Below are 10,437 nucleotides of genomic sequence, written 5' to 3' on the forward strand. Positions count from 1 at the left end.
TAAAGGGAGTGCTCCTAATCTCAGCTTGTTACCTGTAAAAGGCAAAGCTTCACAGAAGCAATCAATAAATCAGATTCCAAACTCTCCACCATGGCCAAGACCAAAGAGCTCTCCAAGGATGTCAGGGACAAGATTGTAGATCTACACAAGGCTGGAATGGGCTACAAGACCATTACCAAGCAGCTTGGTGAGAATGTGACAATAGTTGGTGAGATTATTCGCAAATGGAAAAAAACACAAAAGAACTGTTAATCTCCCTCGGCCTGGGGCTCCATGCAAGATCTCACCTCGTGGAGTTGCAATGATCATGAGAACGGTGAGGAATCAGCCCAGAACTAGACGGGAGATCTTGTCAATGATCTCAAGGCAGCTGGGACCATAGTCACCAAGAAAACAGTTGGTAACACACTACGCCGTGAAGGACTGAAATCCTGCAGCACCCGCAAGGTCCCCCTGCTCAAGAAAGCACATATACATGCCCGTCTGAAGTTTGCCAATGAACATCTGAATGATTCAGAGGACAACCGGGTGAAAGTGTTGCGGTCAGATGAGCCCAGAATGGAGCTCTTTGGCATCAACTCAACTCGCCGTGTTTGGAGGAGGAGGAATGCTGCCTATGACCCCAAGAACACCATCCCCACCGTCAAACATGGAGGTGGAAACATTATGCTTTGGGGGTGTTTTTCTGCTAAGAGGACAGGACAACTTCACCGCATCAAAGGGACGATGGACGGGGCCATGTACAGTCAAATCTTGGGTGAGAACCTCCTTCCCTCAGCCAGGGCATTGAAAATGGGTCGTGGATGGGTATTGCAGCATGACAATGACTCAAAACACACGGCCAAGGCAACAAAGGAGTGGCTCAAGAAGAAGCACATTTAGGTCATGGAGTTGCCTAGCCAGTCTCCAGACCTTAATCCCATAGAAAATCTGTGGAGGGAGCTGAAGGTTCGAGTTGCCAAATGTCAGCCTCGAAACCTTAATGACTTGGAGAAGATCTGCAAAGAGGAGTGGGACACAATCCCTCCTGAGATGTGTGCAAACCTGGTGGCCAACTACAAGAAACGTCTGACCTCTGTGATTGCCAACAAGGGTTTTGCCACCAAGTACTAAGTCATGTTTTGCAGAGGGGTCGTATACTTATTTCCCTCATTAAAATGCAAATCAATTTATAAAATTTTTGACGTGCGTTTTTCTGGATTTTGTTGTTGTTATTCTGTCTGTCACTGTTCAAATAAACCTACCATTAAAATTATAGACTGATAATTTCTTTGTCAATGGGGAAACGTTCAAAATCAGCAGGGCATCAAATACTTTTTTCCCTCACTGTATATAGGGCAACCAACCAGCGGAGCAAACCCGAGTTTAAGAAAGGTTTCTCTACCATTGCCCATATAAGTTGTGCACAAAATAGCACCTGGCTGGATCGACTGAATAATCGCTCGTGAGTAGCGATCGAAACGTCGTGATTTGTTTTATTTTATTTCTAACTACGTGACTTTACCGAAAGAACCACAGAGTGACAATGAATCCTTACTTGGATGAATACAGGACAATTGATGGATTAATACGGGACACTAAATTAATTGGATGTAGCGACTTGGAAAATATAATCTCGAAACAGTCATCCATAAAAAAAATATATACAATTTTAAACCTTAATTAGTCAACAGTTAATTGCATTTCTTTAAATCAGCTGAAACCAGTGTGATTCATGACATATTTTGCAATGGAGACTTGGAATATTACATACAGTAATTATGTATGAACGGCTGCTACTTCTTGCTATATATTTTAAAATAATTCAAGTTTTGGATTTTTATTTTAGACATTGGTATTTAGGGGTGCATTGATGCATTGATGGGTTGATTAAAATATATTCCTATGTTCACAATTATGGGTGTGAGAATCAATCATAATCAACGTTTTCTATGTTGTATGGAATGTGTAATTGTTGCACCCACCAGAGGCACCACAAAACACCGACCTGCATTAAAGACACCAAACAATGCCTTACACAGCGCTTGAAGATCCCTAGATGTACAGGTTCTCAAGCTTTGCCTTTCACAATGGCGGTACGTTCCCTGTGCACCGTTATTCACAACTAGCCTTTTGCCCGTCCAAGGATGGGTGTATTGCAAGCGAAAAGCAGACCTCGACGTGATATGCATTGCATTAATGCGTGTGCAATTTGTAAGGGCGCAGTGACACAGACCTATTTCATTTTAAGGTTATAATCCCTTGTTCATCATGACGTCCTTTTTACTTTGATGTCTCAACAGCGTTACGGAGATCACGTGACGTGAGGGTTGTAAGTTGACGCCGAGGAGGGGGGAGGAGGCGCCTCGGCCCCAATGTGGAGTGACGTCAGCCGCTAATTATTATCAATGGGGGGGGGAGTGTCCATTTGGAGTGACGTAACCTGTTCATGATATTAATGAGGGGGGCTGGTCGACGTAGAGTGACGTCACAAGCGTTGCACACAGACATTCTTGGCTCATTATAGTAGGTAATAATGGGGTGGGGGGGGTGGCCATTTGTAGGACGTCACCTGCTCATTATTATTAATGAGGGGGGCTGTTCGATGTGGAGTGGCGTCATGAGCGTTAAGGACAGACATTCCTGGGTGATTATAGTAGCTATAATGATGTCTGACCCAAGGGCTTACCTTTCTTCAACCACCCAGGCTGAACAGACCCTGTAAGGGTTGGCCAAACTTGTGCATGCCCTCAATAACTTCACTTTCAGAGGACGCCAACACATCCACACCAGTGTGGTGTGGCCATGGGCACGTGCATGGCCCCGAGCTATGGCAATCTATAGGACATTTGGAATTAAAAATAACATATTCCAATAGTGGACAGGCACCAGGCGTGGCATTGTTCTAATATACACTGATGACTGAATCGGCATTGCCTCTTGCTCCAAAGAGGAAACGTAATGCCTTAATTCAACTTGTTCACAATTTTCATCCAGCAGTTACAATTTTTAAATCCTTTACATTAACTTCACTTGCTTGCTTGCCTGCGCGCTTACGACCGTGCAAATCTTTCAGTCGTTTTTAACCCACTTCCCGTGATCCAATCGAGCTGACATTTTGCACACAGACTCGATGTGCGTGACAATTTATTTTCGTGAAATTTTTTTTCCAAAATGTTCCACTTTTTAGGATTTTTTTTTCATATTTAATTTAAAATACCAATGTGATAAAAATGAAACTCTTACTCAAGAAAAACAGAAATGAATGATAAAATAAAACCGATGCCATGCATATAAAGGATTTATAGTGAAAAACTTTGTTTTTACGGGTTAATTTTTTACTTGGTGAATAACAGAAGACAGCCTAGCCTCTCCTTTCTGGACATTGAGGTGAGAAACTAAGCCAAAGGAAAGAAGGCCACCTCATATTCAAACTGAATACTGTTCAGCAAGGAAGACTGCATTGACGCATCACCTTAACTTTGAACGTAGCTGTATTATTAAGCGCCAGACAAACCTTATCCCTTTGAGGTTTACGATATGATCTACCGCCTCACATTGGATTTCGCTCAATTTGGACGGCAAGGTGCCAAAAAAACATTAAAATTGAGCTCGTTTTGAAGGACTTCTCTGTCACTCAACAACCACTGACGGATAACTATTAGCATACCAATTTAAAATATTTTCATCAGGAAAACAAAAAAAAAATATTCTTATCAAGCTCCATGGTAGAAAGGACAGTCTCCAACTCGTATAATCTATGCTATCACTCAGGCCTCTATCTACATGCTAAGAAGAAGGCTCATTGTCTAAAACGTCGCCTGTTATATATATATATATTTTTCCTTTTCGGGCCACAGTGTTATTGACGAATGTGTTGAGGTTATTGTTTTCCTTCATAAAAAAATAAAATAATACATTCTTCAAATGAATGAACTCCAAATTATGACAGTTCATTCAACGAAAAGGAGGTGAATTATAATAGGCCGTATTCGTGGAAAACGGTTTACTCTTTAAAATAACGCCACAGGATTCCCGAGTACTCTTAGGTTTTTTCGGTAAAGTCACGTAGGTGAAAATAAATAATAAAAATAATAGAAATAATAATAGAAATAAAATTATAAATCACGACGTTTCGGAGGCAACACAAGTCTCCGTCATCAGGTGGGACCGTCACAGCTAGATTTACTGTATCAAGTGAGGCAAAATTCCAAGAGACAAGCCTACAAAGTTGGTTGGCCTGGGGTAGGTTTCAGATACTTCACCCCGTGGCTTAATGGTGAACGGTCTGACCAAAAAAGCTATGCATACACGAACTGAATTTGGTTATTGGGATTTTAATGGTTTCCCTGTGATTATATTTAGACGAATGAATACAGCAAATGCGTATTTCTTACAGAGTGCACCCGCGTCTCCATGCTAATGCAACAGCCCTTATTAATCATCCACCTTGATATCTTATTATGTAACGTATGCCAATTGACTTTCGCAGGAATGAAAGTAAAGTGCTGAAACAATTACACTTACGTTGAAGCATATTGCAGTAGTATTATGCTTGATGGTAATATTTACATCCACACGTGTGCAACAGCTTCGTCAAAGAAGGCATAATTGTGGGATTTTCATTATACCGTTCAGGACTTTCTTTAAGGCCAAGTAGATATATGGGAGGCCCGGAACAAGTTCAGATACCGCATTATCTATGGCCAGGAATTAACCCCAGCCGGCTGGGATCATAGGGCTGTGCATGGCACAAGACATCAGTCACACTTGTGTATACTGAAATAGAATTTGCCTGTGCTCAGCATGCCAAACCACTGCTGGGAGAAAGCCTTTCCACTCTGTCAGGGTTATTTGACCATACTTCACCTTGCTGGTCAGTGTAGCTTGGTGAAGAAGGGACTAGTTCAGATATCACTTGCCACTGATGTTTGTCATGGCCAGGAACCAAACTGATGTTTTCAGCTTCAATGGTGCAGTCCATGAACCATTATGCTACCGCTCCACCCCTCATAATCTAAACTGAACTCTAAATAAAGACGTTAGCAACGACACTCTTCACATCAAGCACGTAACCTTTGCAACATCTCAGCACATTTAATTTTGTATAAATGTAGCACCTACATTGCCAAGAGTTCTCAAGGTTCCATGCTATCATTCATGTTTATTAATGTTGCCTTCATTACTGTAGCTCTCTGTGCAACTACCAATATCAAGCTGACATTTTTTCCAATGAAAATCCCTAACAAATGTGATAACGGGTGTACAGCGGTATTAACCGGCCGGTAATATCAACTGAGATGTAATAGCAGGTCACTTATTCTTTTAAGCTGTCCGATATGACGAAATGTTGCGGTGGATGTGTGGATGCTTTTATCACCGCGTTCCTGAATTAAAATCCCAGGTAATTAAAGCCGGTTTTTTTTGGTCTTCATCGTTGCCAGCGTCCACAGGATGGTGTTATTTGGTAACATTTTAGCGTTATCCCATTACTCTGCATATTATCTTATCCAGGATTTGATAGAGCGCTTTTGTTAAAGCGCTTTACAATAATTATACATTGTACATTAGTTATTTTCCGTATAGTCACGTAGGTAAAAAATTTAAATAAATACATTTATTTAACTTATTTATTTTAATTTTAAAAGAAATAAATGTATTACATTTATTAATTAAATTTTTTTACCTACGTGACTTTACCGAAAAACCCAAAGAGTATGAATCCTTGCAGTCACGAAATCTTAAAATCTACAATGTACATTAGTTATTGGCTGATGGGGAAAAGAGATGGGGTTTGAGTGTTGGGGAGGGGAAGGGATGGCAAGGAAGGGAGCTGATCGGGAAATGGAGGGGGTGAGGTTAGGAAGGGGGAGGATGGTTAAGGTTTGAAGGATGCGGACAGAAAGTCGTAGAGGGATACGCTATTGAAATAAGATGAGTGTCAGCTAAACGAAAGGAGAAGCGTCATCGCCCGCGGGGGTCACAAAGGTGATGCAGAGGGGGCTTCTTGGAGGCGAACACTCAATGTCCAACCCCTGCCCCCTGACGCACCACCATCACCCCCCTCCCCTCACTTTCATCTCTCCACCCACGATTTGTGTAGCAGATGAAAGTTGCATTAGTTAAAACGACAAAATAAATCGATATTTGTTTTAAGTTCAACTGAGGATGGGAGCATCATTTACGTGGGGGGCGACGCCCGCCTCCCCGCTCCCCGTGAGCGGGAGGGGCGCGACGTCCACCACATCCACTCCCCCCTCCTCGTCGGCCACCTCTCGACGGGCCCCTGCTGATCGGGTGATCAGCCCCCCCGCGCCAGCGCCCTCTCTGAGGGACATCGCTACTCGGCTGGCTCACCACCGCCCGGGGTTATCCCGCACACGCCCACGTACACCACCACACAAGCGAACGCGGAGGCGTGCACGCACGCGCCCCCGCAGGCGCGTATTTCGCACAAAGGTGAGCGCTAAAGAAAACGGGACGACGGCGGTATTGATATGCGCGCACCCCTCCGGGTGGTTAAGCCCTAGTCTGCTAGCACACAAAGACTTATGCTAAAGGGCTGTATGAATACACACGCACGCCTCGCCGTTAATGCTATTGCCGATGTAAACGCGCTGTGTAAACGCGCTGTGTAAGTGTAGTGGTGGTGTTGACGTGCGCCGACAGTGATGGATCACGGGGCGCGGGGTTGGGCACGCGATGTGGGCGTGGTATGGACGCGCGCGCCGGTGGTGAGGCGCGCTGACACAAGGTGGGAAAAGAGGATCGTAGCCAGCGCGCAGTGATTGGTCAAATAGGATGGGTGCTCTCAGCGACGTCCGCAGGAGGTGCATAAAGGGGGACGCGCGAGAGCACTCGAGGTTGTTGTTAACCAGTTGAAGACCGAAGACGGAGTGGAGGAGGTAGTGGCCCGAGACCCCTAGTCCCGCCGTCCTTGTCGGGACTGGGGCCCTGTGTGGCTCGGAGCCGAGACTGGGGGACCCGTAGTCCGACGCCCGTGTGGGTCGGGACGGGGGTACCCAGAGCCGAGACGGACACCCCGGCCGGGTGTGTCCCGGAAGGCTACGGGGCGTAAGAGCCCGTGTCAGTGTAGCTGAGTGGGTGTTAGTCACCCGAGTAGCTAAGTGGGTGTTAGTCACCCGTGTAGCTGAGTGGGTGTTAGTCACCCGAGTAGCTAAGTGGGTGTTAGTCACCCGTGTAACTAAGTGGGTGTTAGTCACCCGTGTAACTATAAGTTGGTGAAATAAAAGAGTGTGCTACCCGTGAAGTCGTCTCCCGCCGAGTTACTACTTTACATAAGCGCCGGCCAGCGGGTTTATCGCACCCCACCCTAATTACTCACGCGGCACACTGCAGGCGCTCATGTTTCACACACGTGCGCGTAAACTCGCGTGAGCGTCGGCGGCCGTGTATGTTTTAATACATGCGCGCCTCACGCTCAAATTATTGACACCGCACCGAGGTTCCACCCACACACACAGAAATCACACTGCACCAATACTCTGAACTAAAGTTTATAAATGGCGCAAATACACACTACCTGGAGGTGGAATATCTCGCGAGGAGAGCCTAGCCTTACTCTGCCTGTGAACCCAGTCACACAAACGTCGAAGCTGGACTCGCGGCGTCCCACGGACGCTGAGAAAGTCGGAGGGAGAAGGACGAGAGAAGACTTGACCTATCACTGTCTCGCAATAGCACTCGCTGGCATCACACGGATGCTGTGAGCGGCTCGAAGAGGCAGGACGGCAGGGAGAGGGTCTTGACCGCTCGGAGGTTGAAGCCAAGAAAGCGACATCGTCCCCTGGCTCCTCTTTTTATGCTATAAACTTCAAAGGCCCAGGGTGACGTCGTACCACGCAGCCAATCGGGCGCTTACCTGTGCTGCCGCTCCTTTAGTTCTTCTCGCATGGGGGAGTGCTGCTGCTCCGCCCACCCAATGTTCTCCCATGCCCAGTAAGTTCTAGTCTACAGGTCTGCTCTTTTCGCCTAATATTCCACCCTCAGCCTCTCCCAATGTCGTAAATAACATATTGCGGTTGGCCCAGTGAACCTTTTCCTTCTGCGCCCATACAATTTTAAGCCAATTTAGCGGCACCGCAATGTAACCTGTCCTGTGAGGGTCGGACAATCTTCTGGCACTGGGAAACCATGGGACTCTCCCTCTAGGGGCCCTTCGGATTAAAACCCGATGTGCCAGGCAATCCCCCGCCAGGACACTACGCGGGTGCGCTGCGTGCGGGTGTGTGTTTAGTGCGGGGGGCCGGGGGGGAATCGCGGTGCTTGCGGAGTTGCTCCGCAGTCGTGGCACCACATTTACCCTTCTTGCTATTTTTATTCTTGGCGTGCAACATACTTTATAGATATCAAAAAAATTATAAGCAGAAAATGGTGCCCAAGCACGTTCTGTCAGCAGCCGCGGTCTTACAGAAGCCGAATGCCCACACCTCCTTTACACTTCAACCGCTTGGGTGCCACACCTGAGGTGGCCAACGCACCCTCCCTGCCCGGGTCTTCCCCCATTGGGCACAGAGGAATGGGGGGGGGGGAAGACGACTGGACAGGCTGAGCGCATTGGCGCGGCTGCAAGTACCCCCCCCCCGCCTCTCATTGTGGCCCAGCAAATACTACCACCCTGATGCGTTGGTACCTCCGCGCGCACCCATGCAAGAAGAGCCTGCGAAAAGTGGGCGCTGGGACATTGCCGTAGACCCGTGGTTCTTAACGCTTTACTGCAGCCTTGCATCCCCATTGCTTCTCAATCGTTACAAAAAAAAATGATGCTCATAACTACATAAAGTTTGACGAAACAAATTAGTTGTACTCACGTGCCCGTGCTTAATTGATCTTTTCGATGATTTACCTTCTAAAAAAATCTGGCCATGTCTTTTCGATTTTTTTTTTATATATAATAGTAATCTTTCCATATGTATGGTGCTTAAATGCCTAAAACTCTGATCGCCTTACATCGCATCTCATCTCAAACAACTTGAACCGTACCACCTGGCCTGCAATAATATTGCGTTTTTATACAGGAGCTTCATGGTTGTTAAATGAATGCAACTGCATTGCATAACGCTGCATAATCTGCTACCACGGAGGTGCATACAGATGAAAATGTGTTCAGCCACTTCGTGAGTGTGCATCATACATTAAAAAACGGAGCCACTGTAGACAGGACAGATTAAACGAGTCCACATTTGCTGTACCACCTCCTGGTGAGCCCGAGTATGGCACCTCAACGGCAGAAGGGGAGTTTGGCAACATTTGTGTGATCACACCAACCCTCGCCTCCAGTGTTGGATTACATGCGTGTGCCACCACCTCCCGGCAAGTTGGGGGCGATGCTTGCTATGTGTAATTCCAACCCAGTCATTTGCGAGTAATGTTTTTGAATTTAGGCAAATGTGGACCTTGATGGTGCTTAACAGTTATCGGGCAATCTGATGACTGACAGCTTTAAGGGCATATCAAATGCCAAAAAGGAGATATTTTATAAGTAGTGATGATAGAGTGGTTGTGCCGTGGTTTGTGCAATGCACGATACACTTGGAAATCTGAGTTTGGCCGCAACTCACAACAGTCATGGGGCGTTATATCTGAACTGGTTCTGACTGAACATCTGAATTAAAAAAACATGTTGAGTCTCAGTGAGGCCTTCCAGAATAAATTACACTATCCTGACAAGAGTACGTTCAGAAAACATCTTGGATCGTATTGTTGCTAAGGTGTATCTTTCATGGGACCTCCCCTTTGCCAGTATTAAGATATGATAATAGGGTTTTCCCTTTTCTGGCAATAAATAAGATGTTAAAACACCAAACTCAAACCTTTGCAAGGAATCATGTCTGCATTAACCACATAAACTCGTGGTGAACATGCAAACAAAAACAACATGCTCTGACAGTATGTGCATTGTCTTTGAAACTCATTGGTCCACACCAGAGTACATGTGGCTAATGCAGACATGATTCCTTGAAAAGGTTTCAGGTTGGTGTTTTACATCTTCACACCTGTTTTATTGCCAGAAAATGGAAAAACCTTTTATCAAGGTGTATCTTTCTTTGAAGTGGAAGAGTCCAGAGTGTGCATTTACAATATGTAAGAGACCGATGTTGTTTTATCATGGTTGTTAAATGGTAACCAGTAAACCGGTTACCGATTTAAGGCTCTAACAATGGTTCTGAAAGCTAGGAAACAGCAAACGTGTTTTTTAGTAGGAAGGCGAGTGTACCCACACTTTATCCCACCACACGTGACCTAGCGATCGACTGGCTGTGGTGTACACATCGAGGTGAACGAGGAGGTGCTGGGCGAACTAAGAGGTGGTGGGGGGGGGTAGTTTCAAGAAACCTGCTCCATTGTTTCAACTGCCGCGGCGGGGAGATGGAATCGAACCGGCAGCCTCTGGATAGCAAATCCAACGTGCCAACGATCATCAATTCGGCAGCTGAC

This window comes from Lethenteron reissneri, chromosome 12, assembly GCF_015708825.2.
Source record: "Lethenteron reissneri isolate LAM-NWPU_2019-01 chromosome 12, ASM1570882v1, whole genome shotgun sequence".
NCBI lineage: Eukaryota > Metazoa > Chordata > Hyperoartia > Petromyzontiformes > Petromyzontidae > Lethenteron > Lethenteron reissneri.